This window comes from Numida meleagris, chromosome 5 (genome assembly GCF_002078875.1).
Source record: "Numida meleagris isolate 19003 breed g44 Domestic line chromosome 5, NumMel1.0, whole genome shotgun sequence".
NCBI classification, from domain to species: Eukaryota; Metazoa; Chordata; class Aves; order Galliformes; family Numididae; genus Numida; species Numida meleagris.
The window spans coordinates 25,905,408-25,931,087 of NC_034413.1; the positions used below are offsets into that span (position 1 = coordinate 25,905,408).

At 39.9% G+C, this 25,680-nt stretch overlaps 1 long non-coding RNA gene across 2 annotated transcripts in view; it reads left to right on the plus strand.

Annotated features, from left to right (window-relative positions):
* Positions 1-25,680, plus strand: part of LOC110399267 — a 248,452-nt gene that overhangs the window by 121,752 nt on the left and 101,020 nt on the right. For both annotated transcript variants that reach the window (XR_002439059.1, XR_002439060.1), the window contains exons 3-4: positions 2,841-3,009; positions 3,983-4,139. This is a non-coding gene — a long non-coding RNA (uncharacterized LOC110399267). The remainder of the gene's footprint in view (positions 1-2,840; positions 3,010-3,982; positions 4,140-25,680) is intronic.

A 25,680-nucleotide genomic window follows, 5' to 3' on the forward strand; every position in this document is an offset into this window, starting at 1 on the left:
CTGAAAGAAGTAAGCTAAGCATTGGTTTTATCAATTTGTTTTGGAAAATGGAAACACTAATTATTTATGGGGTTGTGCAATACTTCATGACAAGCAATTTCATTTCTGACAGGTCACAATTGTATAACTGGGGATGAGATTTGCAAATCCAGGGTACAAAGCCAAGCCCCTTCATACTAAAAGCATGGATGATTCTTAATGATAAACTTTGATGTTTCCCTTTTTGAGCTCTTCTCTTATCAATTGTGATGAATTATAGATATGTTCTTGCATGTGCACAAATGTAAGAAAATGTAAATTTCTTCAGCCATTTTCATTATGACTTTCATTTAAATGACCTCTGCAATGGAGATTTTCCAGGACAGTAAAACAACAAACTTTCTGTAAATCTCGTGTAAAGATGTAGTCCTTCTACCTTAAGCTCCTTCCAGACAAAATACTTAAAATAACACTGAAGAAATAAAACAACCCAGGCCTGGAAGTTATTTTTATACAATTATTTTTTTCCCATTTCAACTATTCTCACTTCAGCTGGAGTTTCTACCTTTTTTTTAACATCAAAGTATTCTTTATTAGAAAGATGCTATTGGTAAGCTGCAAAACCAGTGTGTGGAAATGCTATCTAGTAATTAAAAACAGATATCACAAAACAATATGCCACTGAGCATTGTAGAAAAAATTGCGTATGACTATATTTTTTCTTACATAAAATGATAGCTGGTATGATTTAAATGACTCTATCATTTCTTCCATTTCTATTAAATGTGATCTGTCTTAACTTATGCAGTATCTTGTCCCAAGGTAAAAACAAAAAACCATAGAGTGAGAATGTTATCTTTCTAAAGGTCATGTCTCTTATGATTAATGTGTTGTTTTGAACACAAATATCACTTAGCAATTATAATGCGAACACTACTAAAGTTTTAAGAGAGAGAGGGCTTGCTTATGTATTCATTTAGAGATACGCTACCCAAAGCCATTTGGAAAATGAATGTTTCCCAGAGGTATGCACACTTCATTCACAAATCAGTCCAAAAAAATTTAAGGGCCATAAGTTCTTTTATATTGCCATGCTGCAACCTGTGATTTCAACCTGGCATTTCCAGTCTGCCTTAGATGGGCAGCTTCTGTGTTAGCTTTTATTCCATTCTTAAATAAGTGGTTAATAATGTGGAAGGTGAAGCTTGCAGGGGGAATGTTCACAGAATATGAAAGAAGGCATAAGAAGCTTTGTGTCTTTGGTGATCATAATTACTTTCTTTTTTCCTTTTTTCTTCCCCTTGTACAGTCTAGAAGTGCTGCAGACTGTCCTGAAATGCCAACTGTCTGTCACTGTCATCCATCAAGGGCAGATCAAGGTTCATTCTGACAGACATCTATGGCTTTAAAGTATTCTGCCTTAAATTTCATAAATTAAATTAACACTTGCTATAAAGTAAGACACTTAAGACCAATGTGGAATGCAAGTTAACCACAATTTTTATTCCTACTAATTTTATGGCTACTATATTTACTCTGTCTATTGTATAAACAGGTGAAATGAATGATTCTTCTTGGCCTTTCTAGATCAAGTGAATTGCCTGTGCAATTACAGCGAGTGTCACCTGGCATGACAGCAGACTGCAGTGATATAAATGCTACTGATATTAGTAGTCAAAGGAGCATATGCTTTAAACTCAGGCATCACGGCTCTGTCCCTGTCTCTGGGTGACATTAAATACATTTAGGGTTACTCTCTACCTTACTGTCCCTAAACTGGAGCAGAGATTCAGTGTCATCTAGCTGGAGTATTGATCCTCTACATCATTTGGAGACCTGTGGTTTAGAACCTGGGTTTTATTATCTTTTCCAGTTTCACCAACTATTATGAAAGTGTTTTTTCAGTCATATACTTAAAAATTAGAGTATGCATACATGGACTGGAGGGATGAATACACTTCCTTTAATACTATCATTCTTGTACTTCGGATTGGGCAGTGCATTTTTCCATGAAGACTAGATATGAAATACCATTTGCTGACTTCTTACATATATGGTAAAACAAAGCCCATTTATCAGGGATGTTCTCATGAGGATTAGCAGCTTTTCTACGTATTCACTTTTTATGTCCAGTACAACAAGTTTTTAAAAACTCTGTAGATGTTATCTCATTGTCAACACATAGAAGGGAAAATAGGGATTTATTTGATCCATACCTATTCAACCACCTGTGGAGTTTCTAGGTTGTGTTATTTCTAGAGACAGTCAAATGAGCCTAGTCTCTATGAGGTGCTGTGCCTTTTCCTCTGGATGATTTAGAATGTGTTATGGTAGCAGTCTTCTTCCTCAGGATGCTTAGGAATGAAACATATGCGATCTGCCCACGAATATCTGACTGCAGACTTAATTTTGAGATTGCATTCTTAGCTTGTTGAGCTATCAGATTCTCTATCTTTAACAAACCTTACATACTATGCTGCTCTCCTTGAGCAAAAATGCAGTCCAAATTCACGCTGATGCACCATACTGCTAAACAAACCACCTCTGCTTCACTTCAATGTCAGAAATACAGCCCACCTTCTATTTGTACCTTCCTTTCTAAGGCAAGTACTATAGGAAGTACTGAGTTTGTCAGTAAAAGAGATTCTGATAAATAGAAAGTAAATGAATAAAAATCTAGCAATGCAATCTGACAAGTTAACTTCCCCATTACAACAGATGATAAAGTTTTCATTATTAAAAATTGATCTTCTATACTCATGTAAGTGTTTGTAAATGCTCAGTATTGTTATGCTGCTTTATTAATCAGGTTGATTTTTAAAGCAATCAGGAATAATTAAGGATGACTTTATAATCACCAGGTGTGCTGGTACAAGGAACCTAGAGCATCTGCTCAGCAAGTGGTGGAGCAAGTGTTAACAGTCACCTGCAGTGAGACCTCAGCTGCACCCACTGATTGCTGAGATTTTTCAGCCCGGCAGCCTCAGAGACTTGGGAATTGTTTTCCTGCTCTAAGGAGGAACTCTTCAGGTAGGAAGATTTGTTACTATGCAAATCTTTGGAGTTGATTAGAAGAAGACTGAAAATATCTTTTCCTGCCTGTCTTTTATAGTTTATTTTAGGTAGAGTCTTAGCTGCCTGTAGCTGAATTCTATCTCTTCTGAATTCTCTCTCTTCTGCTTTGCTGAGGGCAGCTGACTTGTTTGTTTGATAAGACTCCTAAAGTTGCCAAAGGAGAGGAAACTTTTTGCTGTGAGTATAATTCAAATTCTCTTAGGAAAGTGTCTTGACTTTCCTTCAATTCTACATTAATTTTCTCAGAATGAAGTTTGAGGAAGTAGTAGAGAATGTGAACCTCGTGTTCTCTGTCTTGTCGTCTTATCCACTTTGAAACTCTACTGGCCTGTGAGGAAAAATTGAAAGAACTGTATTTTGTCCCAAAGAAAGAACAGATGAATCTTTAAATATTTCAAAAGTTTCTGCAAATAGGAAGGGGAACAAACTGTTCTCTGAAGTTATGATACAGAAAGTAATATGCTTAAATTGGAACAAAACCTGATTTAGGAGCGTAATGCAAAAGCGCCAGTGCTTCTGTATAAGATTTACCAATCAAGAAGTACACAGAGGCAAGTTAATATCCATCAGTTTAACAGAGAGGTACTCACATTACTAGGGGCAGCTTGCCAGTAGAGTCTCTGCTCTGGGATTTCCCCAGCAGATATCAGTGGTGGCAGGCCAGCAAGATGTCTGCTTTAACCCCCTTAGTACTGTGGCTGCATATAACAGTGGGAGATGATAAAGCATTTTGTATCAGGATAAGCAAGGTCATTCACAGAAAGCAGGGAGAGTTAGTTACAGCTGCAGAGAAGTTACTCACAAACAAGTTTCTTCTAGCTAAGTGCAAAAAACTAGAAGCAGTTTACTTGTGTTCCCAAGCTAGCAGAAGTGCTTTTTCATGGGCTAGCTACCTGTTCAGGCCATGATCTGTATTTTTTCCACACAGGGAGAAACTTAGCCATCGAAGCATTCTTCCTAGAAAGATCATTGCAAGCTAGAACTGTGTGTGTGCATCCTATCAGCTGTGAGCAGCCATGTACAGCAGGTAAAGGAAAGGTGTACAGTGCCAGCCAGGACTCAACTCCAGAGAAGCAGAACGCAAGGTATCAAAAACATACAGCAATACTTTTCACACAGCACACCCTCAGAAAGTGGTTGGTGCAAGATATTAAGGAAAAGTGGCTTACTAATGTACAGTCTTTGTGTTTTCACTAGGCTAGCTGATCCCAATGGGAAAGATGGAATTGCTGTGTTTGAAAGCAGAGTCTGCTTTTCCCCAAGGAGTATGTGAAGGGAATGGTCAGGTGTTGAAAATCAGCTGTACTACAAAGCTCTAGCCAAGAAGGTCAAGTGTTCTCTGCCACCTTCCCAGTAGGCATTTGTAATGGATATATGCTGATTGCTAGATCACTGGCTTAAAAATAAGAAGGAAGGGTTTTCTTAGAGTATTTGTTGGAGAGAGGTGTGTGGTTTTGACTTACAATGAAGTTTTGTGAATTTGGAAAGGATTGAACGGTGCACATATGTATTCAGCTGAGGAATGGAACAGAATCTCAGATCATATGGCTTTTTTTCCTTATTATTTGAGCAACAAAATTGCCTCACAGGGTAGAGGGTTAATCTGGTTTGTTCTTCTTATGAGTAGCAAACAAATTGTAACAGGAGGTGAAGGGGTTACTCTGTATAATCTGCGTAAGTCACACAGTGTTAATTTTAAAAGTTAATTTAGTTTATTTCACTAGCAGATATTCTGCCTCCAGGAATTATCCTTTCTTTGAAAACAGTTCTGACTGTTTTCTATTGTCTATTAACATGATGCTTTGGGGATGTTTTCTGTGGGAATGTTCAGGCTTAGAGCTGTGCCCACCTGCAACGATATAACTAGCAAAGCAAATTACATTATCCTCTCAGTAAGCATTTTAGATCTTTATTGTTTTAACCTGAGTTCCTGTAAATCAGCCAGAGCAATCAGTTTTAATGATTCCTCTAAGAGAAAAACAAACAACAATGGAAGAGCTCTGGGGTTTTTTTCCAGTTTAATCCAGAGAAAAAGAGAAGAGGCACTGCACTTTCCCTCATTGAAACTCCTGGTGCATAGCAAATTCTCATTGCTTGCCCTGTGCCAGAGGTTACAAACTTCCTATATGCATACCAAAGCTGAGAGGTTTTTTTCAGTGTTTGCTGCAAACAGCAGTCATGTACCAATCTGCTCAAAGGACAGTGCCATCAGTAAAGAATGAGATGGTTGTGATCATCAGTGTTCTGGTTCTGGCCACCACGTGTTTAGTGATCCCCGAGTAAGTTTGTATTGATGAAGCGATGAACTTGTCTGCTCTGAAAACCAGTGTGTGATTTCTCAGCTTATTTCAACTGAGCCATCCTTTCTGCCAACCACCTCTACAAAAATGTTTCTGTGAGGTGCTTCGGCTTCAAAAGGAGAGATAAATTGGAAAACCAACTTCTTTCTTATGGCTGAATTTTTTTTTTTCTTGCAGTGCTGGGGAATTTCCTCAGCAACGGTGTTCATGGCCCTAAACAGAAATGGCAAAACCAATGGCTTTACATCTGCCAGCATTTGTTCTTTTCTCGGCAGTCAATATCTCTATTCTTGAATTATAAAGATTATGTCTTACAACTATGGAAAAAAAAATAGATGAGGCTGGAGGAGAGCTCAGGAATCTCTATATATGTCTTACAGATGTTCTAAAAGTAATGGATAGAAGTAATTGTATTCTAAATCTGGCCACTTATTCAGTAGTTATGTGACTGGAAAACAACATTTTGGAAGCTTTAGGCCAAAAGCCCTCCTTCTAGGAAAAGGAGAAAAGTAAATTAACATGGCAGCCTAAGAACAAGAAACGATGTTAAGAAAGGAAGAGATCAATTAGAAAAGAGAAAAGGCTTTAAGGGCTTTCTTCCACCTGGGAAGAGCTAAGATACAGGGAAAACGGACTATTTGTTCTTTCCAGTTTCTCTAATAATACAGCACATCCTCCCATGAATAATGCCTTTCCTGTGTCCTGGGACAATAGTATTACAACACTTCTCCCTCAAAGGTGGGATTTTTAAACACAAAAGCCAGGTAACATGTGGGTAACAGGGTAAGGTTAGCAGCCTTATTCAGTAGCAGTAGTCAGTACATACTATTCTTGCTAATTCAAAACAGTCCTGAAGCCAGCTTCCTTTCAGATTTTGCTGTCTCTGCTTTCTCAGCCTTCTCCCCCACAATACTCCAAGCCCCGTGAGAGACAGCAGTTCTGCAGCTGCTCCCAATATATGCACATGTTAATTGGTAGCTAATGTCTGCCAAATAAGCTCCAAGGACTGAAGCACTCCTGCCTTGTCCTCAGCTGGGATGCAGAACTGTTCATTTATGGGTCTTCACAAAATCCAAGGAACAGCAGGGGCTAGGCAGATGATAGACGAGTGGTTGAGTAAGCTTTGTTCCTAGAGGACACCTGAGTAAAAAGTTTTCAAGAACAACATTTTCTCCTAGAACTTCAGTGTCAGCACTGGATCACAGTTGCTGTACAAAATCCGTATTCCCTACCAATATGGTGTTTGATGGAAACCTGGAACAATTCCACTGCTGGTAAATCAAAACAAGTTTCAGTGGTCAGACAGGCTGGTTTTGAATAATAATCTTTTTTTTTCTAATGGTTGTTTGATTAAGATGTAAAGGAGCTAAATGAGGTCTTGAGGACCCAAGAATTATCTGAGGCGGCAGGAAAGTAACTGCTATGATATCCTGTTGCCAATATACGCAGTTCATCTGGGCATTTTGATCTCTCCAGGAGCACCTAGGATTGTAACTGTTTATTTTGAGCACTGTGGTAAATACAACAAGAGGGTCTGAGTTCTGGTAATTAGACATTTGGTTAAGTTTCTCTTCCTTCACATCTCTCTACATGACTTTGCTGTAAGTAAGGAGGAAATTCTTCTGATCTTAATAGGAGAGCAGCGGCTTCCAGAGCTCAGTGGCAGACAGACAGGGGAGCCCAGCAGCAAGAGTCTGCAGCACAGTGGAGACTACTGAGAAGTGGGGGCAGGCAACCTGCCAAAAGTACAAGCTGAGAAAGAGACTTTTCCTGGTGCTTAGAGGACTGTACAGCCTGACAAAATCTAGAAAGTGACTCCATTGTATTTAAATTGTATTTAAATCCCAAAAAGGATTTCTCCACCACCAGCACTCTAAGATCTTCATTTACAAGTGCTCTTCATTTTATTGCTTGTTCTTCATTCTAGTAGTTTGCTTTTGAGAGCCTTTTGAGCACTTTTAGGTGATTCAGAATGATCTGGTGATGAGACTTCATAAGAGTAACTTTCATATGTCCTCTTGTGCATGTTCTCCAAATGGTTTGGTGCAAGTATTTTGTCAATTCTTCAAATTAACTTTTTTACCACCTCTGAAAACCTGGTCTTCTAACAAGTAGGCTTGGAATCCACTGTCTGCAGAGCAGCATCTTCCACTGAAGTGATAAGTATGCTTCTGCTGAGGTCACACAAAGCATACTGGTGAATTAAGTTATTGATTTTCCGTTTTCTCCGTTGGAAGGGAATCATATTTTGCTCTACTTGTGCAATGCTTGGCATTATCACTTTGTATTAATAATACTGCTTTATTGTCATGTCACAGCAATGGATTTGGACCTCAAGTTCTTTAGTCTAATTGGTTCTTTTTTCCTTTACAGCTTTTAAAGTCATTTTAGTGATAGAATTGCAGACAAATTTCAAAACGATCCAAGTTAGGATAAGTATCTTAAGATTAAAGACAGTTTCTTATAAACAGTTTCATGAATTGCCCAGTTTTCAATAACTTTATCTTTTTAAATGGGTATTTGGGAAACTTTAATGCTGTGTGTATGGGTGTATTAAGTTACTAATTCCTTTGGAATGGCTAACGCAGTCTCAGAAAGTTCGCATGAAGGAACTGCATATCTCAGATGAGCAATGAATTCTAACCTACCCCAATAAAAGCTACTGGCCAAATACTATAATTACAGCAAAGACAAGTAACCGATGCTTAGTCATCTCCATTTTATGTTGTTTTATCTGTAGAGGATAGGAAGCTGCTCTATTCAACTGGCTTATTTTAAGAGTGTTTGATCAGCAAAATTATATAGTAAAATGCAAGTACAAACTGTTGGAAGGGACTGAAAAGACAGCTCGCTTTTTGAGAGAAGCTTTTGTTTTCACTGTGCTGGGGCCCATTTAGATTCAATTTACATTCAGTTTCCTTCACATTTTATGGAGCTTTTACTTCCATGACTCTAAACAGCATCTCTGTCAAAAACTACATCATAGAGCTGGGCCTGTGGAGGCATTTTATGATGCCTTCCCCTGGATAGCTATAAAAAGAGGAGAGTATCCACAGTATAACCTCGGATCAGCTAGACAGCATTCTGTTATTAAAGCAGTCATACCACTGTACCTAAAGGGATCCAACGTTTTCCTAAAAGCTCCATGTTGAAAGTAAATACTTCCCTAATCTTTCTGTTGGTTGTTCTCTATTTTAAAGGGCCTTGGGATTAAAGAATATATACTTCCGTATGTATCTGTGAAATCTATTCTTGGACTTGTAAAGACATGAAAAATTTCCTAGCTTTGGCCTGTTTAGTATATAGAGTATTGTTATAGGCAAAATATTAGTAATTGAGAAGACAGGAAAAGGTCCTGCTTTTCTGCAGTGAGGATAAATTTTTAGTAATGCTTCAAGGTTTTGTAATGTAACCTTGCCTGTAAAAGATGTCTAATGTAAAATAAAAACATGTGATGGAGCATAAAATAAGAAAAGAATTTAATGGAGACACAAAGCTTGCCTGAGTCAAGATGGTGAAAGGAATTAATTACTCTGCTATATCTAGTTTCAACCACATGTTGTTCTTAGACATACAATTAGACTGATAATTTAGGCTTTGTTCCTTTGCAATTGCCCAGCTTTAAGCCAACAGGCAAGCAAACACTGAGTGCCTTCAAGTGATGTAATTACATCCGCTGATTTTTTTTTTTACTTATTGTCTCTGTTCTCTCATACAGTAGCCACCACTCCAAATTGGAAGAGTTGATGCATTTAAATGGGAAATCTTTCTAGTGAGAAGTGTCTAACCTAGGCCTCAGGAGGACTAGCCAAGGCAAGAAGGCTGCTCAGCAAGAGCCTGAAGTTGATTATGACAGATATTGGCGTTCTGTCTAAAAACATGTTTGAAGTGAAACATTTTAACCACAGTAGACTGAAATCTGTCACTGTTACCTGAGCTTGTGAAATAGTCTCCAGGCACTCTTAGAGTAAAATGGTTTAGTTGCAGAAGGCACAGTTTCCTGAAAGCCAAATATTTTATTATAAAAGACTGGGAAAACTGAGCAGAGTTGGAAAATGCAATCCCACCTCTCTCAGATTACTAAGCAGCAGCTTACAATTAAGCCACGGTTCCAAATGGGAAAATAATGTAATTGCCTTGCATGATCCAACCCTCTTGGTTCTCTTGCCTTTCATTCTAACTGCCTTGAATTAGTTATTCAGTCAGCATGGATCTGAAGCTGGGACTGATGGTAGTCACAAGTAGGAGGCTGTAGAAAAAATAGTCTTCTGCTTTAAAATTAGTCTCTCTAATCTCTAGTCAAGTGAGATGCATGCAGATTCATAACAGATATTTGAAAACTTGGGTGTGAGGGTTATGAGAACCATGAGGCACAGAGTTTCTGTGTGTCTTCTAGTATCTGCAGTGTTAATGTGAGTAAGAAGCACATGCACATACAGGTGTAAAGCTCTATTAGATGAGCATGACTGAATGTATCATGGTGGCATCTAGACCATACAATGAATAATGTATCTAGATGTCACGATACCAGAAAGGCATCACCTCCAAGAGCATACACATTTCTTTAGCTGCTTGCTGCCCTAGTAGATGTGAATTTTCATTGCATACAGTTTTTGTTAAAGCTTACCTGGGTCAACACATCATCAATAGTATTTCAAGTAAGGTAACTTATTTAACAGACCAGATTTCTCCTGCAGATTGTGGAAATGAAGCAGAATTATGATTTTCTATTAGCAAACTATTTCTAGGGAAATAGATTGAATAGTACAGATGTAAATATTTCAAATTTCTGTGAGATTTCTTAGGCAAAAAAAAAATCAAAAAACCTTTAGCTTCACTTTCTGTGAATATGAAAATTGCATTGTCTATCTACTTCTATTTTTAATTTGCTACTTATAGTTACTTAAAGAAGTAAAATAAAACAACAATTAGATAAGTTCTAGAACATTTTCTTGTCATAATGCTTGTTGCATTAAAACTGTTAGAGATCATTCCTTGAGCTACCAAACTGATTTGTCTTCTTTCAAAATATAGCACTTTTAAAGAGATAACCTTACTTTAATCAGAACACTCTTTGAAAAAATAAAGTTGCAGATCAGTCAATGTGTTCTTCGGCTTGTTAGTTTTGTAGTACAAAAAAGATACTGTGTCTTCTGGAGATTTTCAGTGAAGCTTTTAGCTGTTAGTATTCTATCCATTTCTTTTCTCCATTCTATACATTCCTTTTCACTAATCTCTCAACTGGGCTCCAGATTTACAATGAAGAAATAATTGTAGCATGAGTTGATCTTTACATGTATAGTAAATATTTTTATAAAATAAGTTTTTTTTATTCTGAACAGGACAGGTTTCCTACATGCTGGTCACTCTGGCCCTCTACTATTTGTTATATTTTCAAAGTCAGTGTCATGCGAAGTTAGAAATGTTAAGTGTTTTGAATGGATTCTTCACAATATGACACCATTAAAGGGTTGGATGTTGTCACAGGCAAATACTTAATCAGATCTTGATCAACAAACTGAAAGAATCAAAATTAGCTGATGATCAAAACAAAATATAAATGTATTCTCTAATTTATTAGAGTTGCTTGGGAAGTTGTGCAAGTCAAAAGATTTATCCCAGCTGGGATGAAAATCAACCTTTCTTCCTATTTGCCAGCCAGAAATAACATTTAATGGCAGTTCAACAGCCTCTACTCCTGAGGAAAAGTTGGAAGAAGATGAAAGGAATAAAATGGCTTGTAGAAAATACCTGCTAATATGAAGAGTGCTACTTTGAAAGTGCCAATTTAATCAGGACTGCAGGTGGGGGGCCATGGGGAAAGACTATCAAATAACTAGTTTTTTGCAATGTATTTTCTTGCCTTGTACATAAAAAGAAGCTATTAATTTATGTGCGATGCAAGGAGGGAGGCTGGCCATCCTGGTGGGCAGGATATCTCTGGCAGGTGTGCAGTGTTTCAGAAGAAACTTTTCCAGACTGAAATGTCTTGATTCTGGACCTAAATATTTCATATTTCAGAACAAACTTAGAGAAACCAAACAATTTAAATTGAAAAAAACCTTTTTTTTTTCAGTAGATTTATTCTAGGAGTACAAGGACTGTAGGTGAAAACGTGCAGAGTAAATACAAAACAGATCAGAGCTGCAGTATATCAAACTAGTGATTGAGAGGGAACCCAGCATGTTGGATTGATGTACCTGAATTCTGTTTCTCTGTTATGGTCGTCTTTTTGTCAGTCTACATGCTCAAAGTGGTGTTGACATATAAATCTGCGGTGAGTGAACTGAGATTAGCTTTAATACATACATTAAAAAAATCTTTGAATTATTTTTAGATTACTTCAGGCAATTTTTATTTCTCAATTCCCATGGCCACTACAGGAGCTGTAAAAAGTTCTCCAGAATGTTGGTGCCACAAATGCATTGCAACTCAGGGATCTGAGGCTGTTTCTAAATCATAAGATTAAAATAATGTTGGCTGGTACAATTTGCAAGGACCTGTGTGTGCTCTCGCTGATGTTCAGAAAGGATCTAGCCATGACTTCATAGTCAGGTAAAACTCATAAAGTAGGGACTCAGGAAATGCTTTGTTATCAGTCACTGGAGAAGTAAAGAAAAATATTTTCTCTGGATTAAGTAAATAAAGGCATATTTATAATTTATTTTCATACTTTGGGGGACGGAGAGTATTATTGCAGGCCATCCCCCTTCCAGTCATATTTGACATAAAATAATTATTTTTCTCTTAGGAACACATCCAGTAAAATGAAATGAAAATGAAAAAGCTGTCAAGCATGCCACAGTAATGGAACAGTGTGAATAGCTGGGAAGTGAAAAAGATGGCGTATTGAGAGAGACATCTAATTTCTGAGTCCTGAAGTTTAATTTTGGCTGCTCTTGGCACTCATAACAATAATAGAAGAAGGGAGAGAGGAAGATAAATAAGACAGAATTTGTTGAACAAAAGTATGTGCATCTCAGAAATGAGAGGAAGCAAAGACTAAGCAGCATAAAGCCAGGGAAACCAGCTTTTCTCATGCAGAAGTAAGGTAGCTTCTCGCTCAAATTCTCAGTCTAATTTTCTGTTGTATTATTCCTAAAAGCAGCATCCATATCTTGGTGGTGTATGATGAGCAATGCAGCTGTAATCCAGCAGCCAAGTAAAAGGAAGCTACAATTTTTCAGAACTGTGTTCCGTCATTTTTCAAGGTGCAGGCAGTTGAATGCTGCACAGTATCAGCTGCTGGGCATACTGCAGAACATGGCATATTGCAAAATAAATTGGTTAGCCTGCTCCTTTTTTTTTTTTTAAAAAAAAAGGCCAGGAACACTGCTAGACAGAAAAGTAAAAAGTGGAATTAACTGAAGGCAAAGGTATGAGATGAAAAAAAAATTATCTATTAACTGAAGAAAAGTAATCTGCTGTGCCACCTATATCTTTCCCAGTTGAACAGCCAGTGAATTTGGTATGTTGTTTTATAATCAGTTTGGCTGTCTCCAATTTTGTACAGTATGCGTTGCAACAAAGATCTACAAAAATTCACTAGGCATAATTATTTTGTGGAGAAATATACAGTATTAAGTACATGTTATTTTTCCTTCTTTCTCTTTGCATCTCACCCTGTTTGCTCAAGACATTTGGTTTTTGGGGTGTTTTTTTTTTTTTTGGAGGGGGGGTGGGGAGTGCAGTTCTTGTTTTGTTTTTCCCCAAATGCCTAAATGTAGATTTCCTGGCAACATGGACATTTTATAAGTTATCTGCCTCTGCCTGGCAACTGTATCAACGTTTCAGGGACAGTAAATGATTTACAACTCCAAATGTAACGTGGAGAAAACCTCACAAGCTGTACTAGTTCTTTTGCTATCCTTGAGAGAACTCATTTGCAGAGAAAGCTGCACTGCTAAGGATCTTTCTAAACCTTCGGTCACCCTTTCTGCTGACAGCTTAATGTTCTAGCTTGAAAAAAGTGCAACACTTGACACCCCATCAGCCCTCTACTGAGGTTTTAACTTTAACGTCTACAGCTAAAATATTTGCAGATCAGTCACACAAGGATTAAGTTCTTAAAGAAAAAAATAAATTGGTATACAAAGTTGCATAGCAGGATAAACTCAGCCAATTATGTTCAGTTGTATTAATTTTACAATGCCATAGTATCCATCATGGGCACTTGGTTTTGCAAGGATATGGAAGTGGAACAGATCTATTCTAACAGGTAGTTGGGTTTTTTAATCATCCTAAATTGCAAAAGAACAGTGTATATGAGAAAGTACGAATTTATAATCAAAATGATCAAGGCAATGACAGGAATGTAGGCTGTAACACAGTTCGAGGTTGACTGTTGATTATTTCTTTTCCCTTCTAATTTGACTCTGCTGGTTGTATCCTTTCTTTCACACTGATTTCCTTCTAGGGCTGTCTCCATTCAAATCCCTGCTCTTGGAATGCCATGTTTGCCTTTGTACTGAACAGGCTTTGAGACTTCAGTATCTTCAGAAAGCTTTACATACCAATTAGCTGCTCAAATATCATGATTTCATGTAAATTAATAAAATAAGATGGCAATGAAACTGACAATACATCTGAAAATTCCAGGAGAGATAAGTAACAGAAGGTTTTTATATTTGTTGTTTCTCTGCAATGTAAGTGGGAGGGGGAAATGAGGTCATCTTGAAAGATAGGTGTGAATCTATGTCAGGGAAGGTCAAGTTGGGTTTTAGGAAAAAGTTCTTCGCTGGAGGGTGGACAGGCACTGGAATAGCTCCCCGGGGCAGTGCTCAAGGCCCCAAGCTGCTGGAATTAAAGGAGTTTTTGGACAGTGCTCTCAGACATTGGGTTTGTTTCTGTGAAGCCAGGGGTTGGTCTCAATGATCCCTTCCATGTCAGGTTATTCTGTGATTCTATATGAATAAACACTTCACTCAGAGAGTAACTAAACAAAACAACTGGGCAGGTTGAGACTGCAGTTGAATTAAGATCATTTGAATTTAAGAAGCTCTTTTACAAATAGTTCTAATCAACACGTCTCACTGGAACAGAGGTTTGAATGATGAGCTATAGGAGTAGAAAGCATTTATATTTGTCTGATATTAAACAGAGCCTGGGGCATGGCCCTTGTATTTCTCTGCTACAAGCTTTGTCTTTAGGATGAGAGGGGCTTATGGCAGCCACATTAAAGGCCAGTCATATCTGGTGATTACAGGGCTTGTACATTAGAGAGCCAGTCAGAAGCTGGAACACGCTTGTGATGAAAGTTTGTCAAATGTAGAAATGAACAACAGCAGAAAAACCTAAAGACCAAAATAAATAAGATCTGAATTTGAGCAGGAAATTCTTAGAGTTAATGTGGAACAATTGGATGCCAGCAGCCAAAGGATAATCAACAGTATGATTCTCTTCAGAGCTTTGGAAAAGCAAGACATTGAATTCTGACTAGGTAGTAGAAATTGAGAATTGCGATGAGTAAATTGGATAAGCCTGAGTGCAACAGAATCTTGTACACCGTACACTTTCAGCTTTGGTTATTATCATCACGGTTGCTTTTTTAGTTACACTAAACTTTGGCAAAGATGTTTAAAAATTGTGATTAGAGATTCTGTAGTTGGCAGAAAATGTGAAAATGGAGCTGTATCAGTACGTCATTGTCATTTAGGTTTCATGCAGCATTCATAGGGAGTCTCTTGAAAAAAGAATCAGTTATATGAATTTGTATTCTAAAAACTATATGACAAGTCTCAGTGGTACCCTGTGGCTTTGTACCACCTAAGAATATGCGTTATTACATGGAAGGAAATCACAGTTGCATTCTTAAGGCATCTTCTTCCAAAAGTTGCCATATGTCTATGTCCTAGTTAAGAAAATAGCCGCCCTCCCAAGCCTATCAATAGGTAAATAGTTTGTCCAGTATCTGTGTAGCAATGTGCTTCAGAAACATTGAGAATAGAGGGAAAGATTTCAAGAAATTACAATTGATCTTGCCTAAAAGAAGTCTTACGTGGTTCTGAGCCTTCCAAGCAAAGCCACTTGCAGGCTTATGGAGAGTTTAGGCTGGTGTCTGTGACTGCTTTGCTCATGGTGACAGTTTCTCTCTAGGAGATCCAGTGATGTTACGACAGCTAGATCTCCCAAACTGGAAGCTGACACACCCAGCTTCTGAGAGGTTTAGAGAGTATACTGTGCAGCTGTTTAACCTGCAAACAACATCTAATTTTAAACATACAGTTACGATTTGATTTTGTCCAAACGCTCATCTTTTGCAGTAGAAACCTTGAGCAGTAATTTTCCCCATCAAAGAGACCACGCCCTAGCAAAATCCCAATATTGGAACATTTCGGGTGAGAAGGACTCAGCTAAAACAGCGGAGTATAGGAGAGGTCTCCCTATCTGTGAACAGTAATCTCTTAATGCTCTGAAATGCTTGCTTCAAATCATCAAATCTACAAATGAGGTTGCTGTTGGTATATTTCTTAGCTTGTCACCATAGATGTCACTGCTAGCTAGAAGATTTTTCAAAAGAAAAATATATATCAGATTTTGAAACCATTCCATCTATATTTTGCAGTAGCCAAATTAACTTATTTACAGCTGTCTTGTAGATTGACAATGATTGACAAAAAAAAAAATCCCTATTTCTAAAAGCTTTAGAATAGGAGCAGGCTCAAGGCTCTTAGTTTGCATTGCTCCTGGTGCCTCCTCTGATCTCTGAAAGCTCCTGAAAGTAACAGTTGAAGTATTTACTGCATGCAAATTGTCCTTATCTTTGGGGAAACTCACCACTGTGCAAGAAGCGTTTGTTTTGCTACTCCTGGGTACCAGACTTTCAGTGTAGAGAACAACAGCAGCAAGAGGAATGGGAAAGAAGGCAGAACATCCTTCTGGGGACAAGATGGGGTTTGTGTAATGGCAGATACCTGCTACCTATTCTGTGAAGGAATGGGTTTTGTGCAAAGGAACGATTCTTGCAAGGGTATCAAAGGAGGGGAAGCTGACAGGTGGAGAGAGAGAGAGATGCTGGTGTCAACCATCACCTGTTCCCTTCAGTGTACTTAAGGCTGGCAGTAACACTCAGACTTCCCAATTCACGGAGTCCTTTGTCAGTGTAGTGTCTCTACTGTTGAGGCAGTAGAAACATTGTCAGAAACATTCCCTTACTCCTCTTACCAGTTAGGAAAATAGAAGCAGAAGTGGAGCAGATATATGTGCTCTCATTGCACAAAGATATGTGCAAGGGAAAGGAGAAGAGTTATGATGCTGAGTCAATGAACCTGAGAGTTGGCTGCAAAATTTAGGACAATTTCAGCATTTCAAAGGGATTCTCTGTAATATATGAGTCTAAAATGCTGAGCGATTAAACTGACTAGTATGCTGCTTTTCTATTTTTCATAAATTTTGTTGCAAGTCACAAAATAATTAATGTTCACTTTAAACCTGTTTCCTGGAGTTGTGTTTGTAGTTTGGAATTTCAGCTTTGTTTGTTCTGATGTTTTCTCAAGGTTTTAGTGATATGATGGAGATGTTATAAATTTATAAAAGCTAAAAGCAGAATAAAATAAAATGAGTAAAATACCCTGATCACGAGCTTCTTGTGAGAATGAGAAAACTCATTATGTAAAATTTTTGGACCTTTCTTAAAATATATTTGAGAACGATGGATGAATGCTACTATATTTCTCCCTTCCTATATTATGTCTTTGAGACTAGCTGGACATCTTCAGTGCAGTAAAACCTTACGGTTGTGTAAGAACATCACTGTGTGCTGTGATGGCAAGAAGCACTAGAGAGCACTGGGGCATTTGACCACTACTCAGTAAGCACTGGAAGCTTTGATTCTAGCCTTGGCTTAAGCTTCAGATGAAAATGAGGAAATAATTGATCTTTAATCACAAGGTTTTCTTTGACACCCATCACGGACTTGTCTAACACAACTCAATATAAAGGTGCATTTTCTCCTCTGCTGAAGACCAAGAACTAAAATAGTGGGGTTATTGATGGTTAAGAAAGGTGCTTCTCAAAGTCAGCATATGAAAAGTTTCACTCCGCAGAGATTTGTTCACATTGGGAACAGGGCATGTTCTCAAATCAGTGAGTAAAAACCTTGGGCAGAAGCTGATCTGAAAAAAAAAAAAGTCCATAGAGTCCATGAAATGAGCTGCTGGAATCTCTGTCATTGTTCCAGGTCCAGTTTGGTGCTCAGCATGGCTGCACCTGCTGGAGCCATGAGGCTGGCAGGTACAAATCACCAGGCATCGTGGAGAAAACCATGAAACAGGCAACAAATGGCTCTGACTGTATGGGTTAATTAGCTAGCCCAGAGCTCTAGGCAGCAGTATCTGAAAGGAAGCAGGTGGACCACCAGGAAAGCTTCTACATTTTTTCAATTTTTATTATTTTTCTTTTTGCTTCTGAGTACAACAGTAGCCAAGCAACACAAAGGCATTTTGCGAAGTGCTAGCTGAAGAGAGCCTCCCAGGGGCCTGACAAATCCATCGTGTTCTCTTCTTGCTTAACACCTCTTTCGAAGGTCTACTCTCCTTCACAGTTTTTCTGCTTGTATTTTGAAACTAAATGTATTTTTCATATTATATGAATATGCTGAGTATAAACATAAAGATGGAGTTCATGTGTGGTGTTGAGCAGAGAGCGCTTTAGCTCAGTGATTTGTCTAATTAGGTAGCTTTTTTAGTGGATGCGTTGCATGAGCTAATTAGAAGAGTCTGGCTCACAGCCAGGCTATTGCTTCTTTAAAGACGTGGTGGTATCTCTCCAGAATGATTGGAACAGCTTTGGCTTTTGGGTCCACTCTGAGAATTAAAGTACCACAGGTGGCAGAATCTGAGCACAGAAAGCTACCTGCCTTGTTGATGAAGACAGACTATAAATCCTAAGTGAATGATATTGGCACTTGTGAAAAGTCTCTGATAATCAGAAAGGAACTGACATTTTAGCAAAGTGTCCAGCAAAGCTGCAATCAGCCTAATTGCATTAAAATTGCAATCACAGGCTGGTTTGGCCTTTCTGGAAGCAGAGCAGCTATTTGTTATACAGCTGTGGTAGGTTTGCAAATGCCCTGGCACTATCAAGTCTGTTAGTGAACCATGTGGTTTGCTGAAAAGCTGTCTAGAGGTCAGGAGTTAACATATGGGCAGAGCCACATGAGATCTGCTTTAGTGGAGCTTGGTGAGATGCAGAGCAGTATCCAGACAAATCCCAGCATCTTGGAGGCAGAGGGTCATGGAAGCTTTTTTGACTGAAGTCTTTGGAGCTGTTTTCCCTGTAGGTACATCATGCTTATTGCCTTCCTTTCATGCGCTTCACTGTGACACTGGATAACAAATTTTAGCTTTTATTGCCATAGATGCTGCCATCATCACATAAATGCTACACAGCAGTGTACAATAATTGCCAAACATGAGAACAGTTGGGTAAAAATTTATTTTTTCTTAGAGGATTTTCACTGATTGTGCATAAAATAAAATGTCCAGAGCAGGAACCTAATGTCTTCTGTGTGCCAACCCAGCTCAGAAAATGAACTGTATCCTGGGATGCATGAAAAAAAGCATAGCCAGCAGGTCAAGGGAGATGATCCTGCCCCTCCACTCTGCACTGGTGAGACCTTAACTGGCGTACTGCATCCAGATGTGGAGTCCTCAGTGCAGAAAAGATGTGGAGCATGTTCAGAGAAGGGCCACAAAAATGATCCAAAGGATGGAACAGTTCCCTTATGAGGACAGGCTGAGAGAGCTGGGGCTGTTCAGCCTGAAGAAGAGAAAGCTCTGGGGAGATCTGATAGCAGCCTTCCAGTATCTGAAGGGGGGCTATAAGAAGGAAGGGGACAGACTCTTTAGCAGGGTCTGTTGTGATAGGACATGGGGAAATGATTTCAAACTAAAAGAGGGGAGATTTAGATTGGATATAAGGAAGAATTTTTTTACAATAAGGGTGGCAAGGCACTGGCACAGGTTGCCCAAAGGAGTGGTGGAAGCCCCATCCTTGGAGACATTCAAGATCAGGCTGGACCAGGCTCCGAACAAGCTGATCTAGCTGTAGGTGTCCCTGTTCTTTGCAGGGGAGTTGGACTAGGTGACCTTAAAGGGTCCTTTCTAACTCAAAAGATTCTATGATTCTGTAACTATTCCTCTGTTAGCAGGCATTTATAGCAGGCATAGTCTGCCCTTAACAGTTGTTTAACACTTTTCCTTCTAGTTCTTGTACTTGGCAGTGGTTTTCTTTCTGTCACGTGTAGTCCCAGATGCTGACAGTGTGAATTCTGATCCTGAGGCTGGAGCAGGGTGTTGGAGTGCCGGAACGTGTGCATACATCAGGCCAAGTCCTCAGGTCCATTTATGCAACCAAATGGGGCTCACCTGTTGTAGGGAGATATTAGAGCTACCAGGTCAACAAAGCTTGGCTTGGCAGAGATGAGGCTAAACAGACAGTGGGTAAGACAGGACATGCGGTGACAGAATCGGTGTGCAGGCAACAAAGCTCCCTGCATTCAAGGGAGAACTGGGGTGGGAGAATAGGGCAATTCCTGCAGGTGAGCTCTTGGACTGCCCACAGGTGCCTGACCATGCTGCTTGCCCTTAGCAATGCCCTTCACCTGTGCACATCAGCACCCTGTCCAGCAGGCTGACTCTGAGTCCCAGCTGCCCATGCCCTTCATTGTCTTCTACCTCTGCTTCTTGTGCTTTGTTCTTGTTCTCATTTGTGTCCTCTGTTGTTTTGTGGATCGATTAATTTTTCCTCCTAGCCTCATTCCTCCTTGGAGATGTTCACTGTAAATCTACAGAACTGAGTCAGATAAAGTTTTGGTGTTGAACTGGGGCTTGGACAATGGAGTGGCCTGTGCTGCAAGCCTTGCTCGGATGCTATGGAGCCACATGCGCTTCTGGTGAGAGATGCAGTTAGCCGTTGAACAGACAGAAGGAGTCACCTGCTGCTTTTAATTATCATCATGGGGCACAGCGTGCAGGTCTAAGTGTGAAAAGTATGGGTAGTTGTCCTCTTCTTATCTCCACTGTGATTCAAGGAGGTGCGTGCATGGCTGTGACAGTGGAGAATGGCTCCATAGGCCTCCAGCCCTGCTCCCTGCACTACTGCCTGGTGTACAGGGGGGCAGAGCTGCAGGCACATGCGCTTCTCTTTTCTGGCAAGGCAGAGGGAAGAGGTTGCTGTGTAAAGGAAACAAGGTGGCCACCTCTGCATCTCTGTCGCTGGGTCAGAGGAAGGACAGGGCAGCTGCTGGCACCTGTCTACCTTTGAATTAGAGAGTCCTCTTCCTCAGGTTGTTGCAAAATGTGGACGTGTGGAAACAGCAAAGGGGCAAGAAAGAAAGTTTGTGCATCCCCAGAATAGGTCCTCAGCATTTAGCTAGTGAATTTTTCTAAGAAGCTTGTGGTGTTCTTGACCTTGCCCAGAAAACTATGGGATTGCCTATAGGCAGAAGTAAAACCCTTTTCCAGGTTTCATATGCAGAACATAGTGGAGGCAGGAAAGATGCAAAAGATTTGAAGGCAGGGTTTTGTGGCAATCCAGCTGCCAGTCCCAAACAGTCAGTCTCATCATCAGCTGCTGAATGGAGCAGCTCTCGCTGCAGAGCCGGGGGCAGGAGGGCTGGCTTCTAGAAAAGAGCTGGGGGGAACACAGCAGCAGATGAGAGTGCTGAGCCTGTATGTGTGTGCAAGAGGCTCAAAACTGGAGCTGGAGTGGAGGTGGCAACAAGGACAGATTGTGCAGGCAATGGGAGCCGAAAGCTAATCTTTAGAGAGTCTGCAGTGTGGATGAACATTAGCAGCTTTGGCAGGGGCTGCTGCCCTGTTCCCTAAAAGAAAAATAAATCAAATGCTTTCAGGCTGGCCTTGTGTTATCATGAAGGGAGGTTTCAGAGAGGTATCATCTTTGTGTTAATCCTTGCTCCAGGTCAGGGATACCTGCTAACTGATCTCTCATGTCACTGGTTTCTCATGTCACTTCCTGATCCCAAATGGCTAAGGAGGTGATCTGACATAAATGGGGAAAAATACATGGCTCCTCAGCCTGCACTGGGTGGACATCAGTATTTGGGGAGGGACAAAATAGCATCGTGTGTTCCTATTCCCTGGGAACTTCAAGATGCAGCTTCTACAGCTCCATTTTATTTTCAAATTATTGCAAATTAAGATATTTTTCAAAGACTGATGCTTGATCCTTTGATCAACTAATCTTGTGAAGGAAGCAGAAAGAATTTCAGTCTCTGAATGCATAAAATTAGCTATATTTCATTTCTTGCTGCTATGCTACTACTAATTGCTGTGAATTTGGGAGTCCAAACCTTCATTTTTAACCCTAAAGAATAAGAAGCCCTGACACCACTATAGAGGAAGGTAAAAGCAAGGGTGTGTGGTATTAGAAGAACAAGCTGCAGAGGATAAATAGCACAGTGAATTATGATTCACACAGCAACACAGATTGGAACTTGTCTTATGTAAGAAATCTTCAGGAAGCAACAAGCAATTAAAGATGAACCCAGAGCATGCCCGCAATTCTAATGGCAGTAGCCAATCCTCAATAGGCATGTTTATTTGTTATAGTGAGCGTGCCGAGCTCACTTTGAATACTGCTGCCTGGAGGATGCTGTTCTCTTCCTCTCTGGCTCTAGCATAAGTGCATAAGACAGTAATCTTCCATAAAACTTGATATTTCAGGCAGTGTTTATCCAGTTCAAGTGATGTTAACAGAGTATTTTGACACGTGCAGGCACACTAACAGATTGCATAGCCACACAGAACTCCAAGGTAAAGAAGCTTCAGACTGCTCTCCATTAGCTGATGTGGGCCAGCCAGCTCTTCCCCTTGTATCTCCTCTCAAGGCTTGGCTGGCTTTCCATCTGCCTCCTGCATACAGGCCAGGTGATGGTGTGCTGCTGGGTGTGAGGGCTGCCCCACAACCAGTCCCAGCCACTCTTTCCTTTTGAGGACTTCATTTTCAGTTTACAGATGCTCAGTTGAACCACAGAAAGAGAAGACAAGCCTAGCTTTCTCCCTACAAGCTTTGTCCAGTTGCCTCCTTTCACATTACTCCTTCCAAGAGAAAGATAAAGTAGATTTGAAGTCTTCTAATCCTGTGAATGGCCCTATGAGCTGGGGAGCATCAGAACCAAATGAGGACTTCAGTAACGATTAGGGACCAGTTCTTTGTGTATTGGTTTTTTTTCCCATCCGTGAGCAGGGTCAGTGCTCACAGGGTATTCTCAGCACTGAAGGGCAGTCACATAACTGCTGCCAGCACCAAGCCCAGTTGTGCCAGCTTTCCATACCCTGGGGCTGCACTGCACTTCCAGGGAGGCCCTGCACACATACAGACTCACTCTGGGACCCATCATACTATGTGCTTTGTTGACCAGGGCTGTTCATTGCTACTGTGACAGATATGGTACCCAGGAAGAATTGAATGAACAGAAGCGGAGAAGTAGTGTTTCAGAAAAACATTTATTCCAAGAAATCTGACAACAGAGAGTGCTTTCTCCAGGCAGAAAATTCCAGTAACAGAGGGAGCTTGGTTATACCGAATAGTTTTTTCTCTTTCTCTCTGTTTCAGAGCTCGTTTGTTTCATACTGATTAAAAGCAAGAGCTTTGAAATGAGCAGAAATGATTTACAGTTTTGTTCTCTAGAATAGTAAAATCAATCAAGATATTTTAAAAATAGAAGATAATAACTGTAGCCGCTCATCAAGATTTAGGACTTACTGCAGGCTTGATCAAGGACTTCAAAATTAGCTTTTATTTTATTTTTCATGTAGGTATGTGCAAAGCACACCATGATAATTATCAAGCTAAATTGCCACTGAAAAATGAATCTCTGTAGCAGGTAAAACCAGAATGTCTTTTCCTGCTGTAAATCTCTACAGCAAATGTTTGCTATGTCTCAGGGCTGGCATCACCCTGTGTGAGGCCGCTTCCACTTCAGAACCCTTGCAAGGCAGAGGCTATGCCTGTGCTTGTACTTCAGCAGAAATACTGTGATTTATTCCAGATGATGTATTAGCCCTACACTTACTCTTCATTAAACCATTTCCATGGATTTAAGACCTGTTGAAAACTGGTTTCAGCAAGCAGAAGTCCTCATGCTTGGTGGTAAGAGAGGAAAGCAAAAGTCAATTACTTAAAAGTAGAAGTTTAGTTGGACAACGCGGTTAATTGGTAGGCATTGGTGTAAAACCTAAATTAGCTTTCATTTTGCTGACTTTAATATTTAATTATATATTTAAAAAATAGTATCAGAATGGTTCAAGTATTTTCATAATATGAAATCATTGCAAAATTTGAACAAAATTTATTCTTACCTCCTAAGCAAGAAATGCTATTAAATGGCAGAAGAATTAAACTTCCCATCTTAGAGGCATCAAACTAAACGTCTGTATTTGGAGGTGCTTATGTCCAGGAGTTTCTTCCAGAAACAATCCAATTGGTTCATAACAATAGCAGAGCTTTTCCATCTCTCCAAATGCCTGGTGTTATATTTTTCTTCATAGGAAAGAATCTGAAAATATTTTCCCCAGTGGACATAGTTCAAGCAGACAGAAACTTTGTTATCCTCCCATGACCTCGAAGTACAGGGTGGCTCGGTCTCCTCTTTCGTTTAGGTCTGAGCTTCTTCTAAATAGAGACTGCCAAACCTAGGGCTGCTTCCTGAACCATAAAGTACATTAGCCATCAAAGGGAGAGGAAACTTTCCTCCATTTACTGAAGAATTAATAAGAAAAGTGCAGTGAAGGTTACAATTTAAGAGGCAGGAGCACAGCCTGGGTTGCCTGGGAACAGGAGGATGCCTTTGGGAAGCCGCCCCAAGCTGGCCTCATGCATCCCGATGCCCATCTCATCCTTTTTGAAAGTGCTCCTCTCCTTCTTGCTCTTTATCAAGGCTCTAATGAGTTCTGAGATTCATTTAGCTTTTACCACTGATCTTGGTGGGAGGGTATATCATATGCTCTCCTCTAATTAGAGATGGACCTGAATCAAGGTTCCACATGCAAACTTTGAAGAAACAAGCCAGCGTTCAGATTCCATAACCACTCCTTTACTTGGACTGCTAGCCAAACTTCATGGGAGTACTCAAACCAGGGTCATGTAGCAGGCAGGTCTCGCTACAAGCCATGTACAAAATAGGGCTGAAAACCTGCCTTTCATCTTAAAGCTGATTTAAAGAAATTTGCGTAAAATCTCTTTCGTGTCTGCAGTAAAACTGGTACCAAATCCTGTCCTGCTGCAGGAGAGCTGAAATTAACCACTTTATTAACATTGCCAATGCATTTAACTTTCACGCATTTTCCATGCAAATTCAGCATTAGCAAAACCACATAAGTAATATCCCTGGAATTAAGACCTCTGGAATTCAGGTATTCACCAAATATCCAATGAATATGATATAATCGAGCAGAAGCTGTAAGAAGCAAGCTTGGTAGCAAACTCAAGATTTCTTTTTTTTTTTTTTAACATTGTAATTATCCTGGGACTGTGATCCTAGGTGGGTCCAGAACCAGCTCCATCCAGAGCAGTTCTCAGACCCAAAAGTGCCAAGCTGACCAGCATGGCTTGGCTAAGTTCCACCTCTGCCTTTTGTAGGTGTGCTGAGCTCTAGAGACACAAACCTTCGCCCAGAGGTGTAGGAGAAATCATGCAGTTTCTCTGAAATGGTGCTCTGCGTGTAGTGCCCTGCTTGATTTTGTGCAGGAACCATGTGTGCACTGCAGACAGCTTTGCAGCACAGAACCCCACTGCTGGGCTGCAAGAGACAGGTGACAAGGAAACACAGGCATCCCAGGTTTCAGAACCACAGGCCTCTGAATGTGATGTCTTAGCTACAGAAAGCATACAGAATTTGATCCAGTGCTTGGATGAGAAACTGAAACTCTAATGTTTTGTCTGAAGGTGTTTGTCTTCTAACAGTCTTTGTGCATAACGCAAATAGGAGTGGAAAACGCCCTGCCTTCAGTGATGCTTTTTGCCTAACGCTCAATGTTTCCAGCTTCTGAATAGCAAAAGTAAAGTGAACACAGTAAGAGCAGCTTTTGTCAGAGTCCCCAGGTGTGGAAGGAGATGGGGTGTTCATACATGAGTTAAAAAGTGACTACTTTAGGGGGCAAAAGCATATAGATTCAAGATACCAGCCTTAAGCACTCGCTATTTGTTTGAACCTTTTATTATCACAGGTCCCCCCCTGAGTAAGATGGAGATAATGCATTTTTCCTAGGACTATTGTGACAGCTAGTGCTTTACCAATTGCTTTCACGCCTTTTGAAGGAAAAAATACCGTCTGCCTAAATTTAGAATGACAGAGCATTGTGAA